Below are 1,957 nucleotides of genomic sequence, written 5' to 3' on the forward strand. Positions count from 1 at the left end.
TAAGTATAAAAAAATTTAGATACAAAAATGTAAAATGGTTTATTAAAGTGTTACTCAATTAGTTAAAATATAATATATAGGAAACATTTCGATTTTATTTATTGTATTTAGTTTTAAAACAGAAGTTATATAATAACATCATAAGGATATTATCATGTTTGACATTACCTTATTTGTTATTTATAAATTTATTTTTAAGTAGTAAATGATATGACATCCTATGATATTAGGTGTAGTAAAAAGAAATCCATTATTTTTGCATGAAATTGAATGGAAAAATAATGGATTTCTTTTTACTACCTAATATCATAACTAAATTATAACTTAATTATGATTCTATCTGGAATAGACGTGAATACAGAAAATGGAAAGTAATGCAAATCAGCGAAAAAAGTTTAAACGAAACGCTTCTCTACCATTTTTCTCGTTTATCGTTTTTTGCGATTGATATTTGTCAAGCAGAATTGCAATTGTTACGAGAGTAACGAATGTCAATGTAAACCTCTAGAGAATGAGAGTTTGAATAAAATAAATGTTTTCATTGTGATCCGATTTAGAAGCGAAGAAAAGCCAAACTCGCAACTTTACGACGTCTAGATTTAGATCGTCAGTACGTGTTTAACTTAATCTTCTCTCGTATATCTTCTCTTTTACCCCTTTCGCGGTCAACCACGCGGCACGGCGCCGCGTAAACTGAACGAATGAAAAAGAGAGAACAAAAAAAAAGAGAAAAAAAGATCAGATGCCAGAAGCATGAAAAAGCGAAGACAAACATTTCTTATAATTCGGACTTGACCGCAACTTCCAAGAAATTGATAATACAACTCTCTCTTTGGTAAAAGAGAAAAGCAAAATTGGTATAATATTTTGCAATCATACTTTGCAGTTTTTCTGTCAAAAATCTGCATTTATTTATTGCACAATACAAGAAAAAAGCTTGAGAATGTGTGTGTTGCGAGGATTGCGCAAGAATATGATAGAAAGTACAAGAATGTGAAGGATTACGTTTGCATGTAAAATTAAATAGACACTGCATTTTTTTTTTCAGAAAAGAAAGAAAGAAGGTTTGAAAAAAGTATAGAAAGAAAATGCAGCTAAAAAGGACGAATCGATTTATTGTCAAAAAACGATAATCTATTGATCGCGCGATGCACCATTAGAATCCAGTCGCCTCCAAATCGCGGATCAAGCTGATTTTCCTGATTTTGATTGTCCTCGTCGCCCACGTCAAGCAATTATTTCCTAATATTTCAATGCAGCATGTAAAACGCCTATCGTGTACTCTCGATGTCCGCACCGCTACCTTCCTCGCTCTGCTTCCACTCTCGGCTCTCCTCCAGCTTCTTTCCTCCACCGTTTCTTTTTCTCGATAAGAAAAGGAAGAGTTTGCCTGCATACCTCGAAGCTATGCTACACAGATGCAGGCAGAGCGTCAGAGAGAAACGATGTACTTATACGGACGCCGAGAAAAAAAGGAGAGAGGGTAATGTATATTAAGATTTATTCTATTTTGCGGTAATAACTCTTTAAGTAACTTTACGTGAGAGATCGCTTACAAGCCATTTAAAAACATGTACTATTAAAATTGAGTAGTCTACTTAAACCGAGTAAATAGCTTATAAGAGTTTGCACGCGTTTATATTACATTACATATCATTAAGCTTTTGTTGTAATACCGAGACACATAGAATATTCCAGAGAATAATATCGAGATATTATATTAAGAGAAACACCACAGAAAAAAATCTAATAAAATCATCACAAGATACGGAACGAGTTAACTCTTATTTATTAGGAAGTAATCTTGATATATATTTTAAATATGATCATTATTCCAAACATGAGGCGGACACGTTGAAAGATCGGTTACAATTTAGTATTTTGAACTCCGGTAAGATCATTACACACACAGAGAGAGAGAGAGAGAGAGAGAGAGAGAGGAGGGAGGGAGGAGAAG

The sequence above is a fragment of the Atta cephalotes genome, assembly GCF_000143395.1.
Source record: "Atta cephalotes unplaced genomic scaffold scaffold00019, whole genome shotgun sequence".
In the NCBI taxonomy this organism is placed as follows: Eukaryota; Metazoa; Arthropoda; class Insecta; order Hymenoptera; family Formicidae; genus Atta; species Atta cephalotes.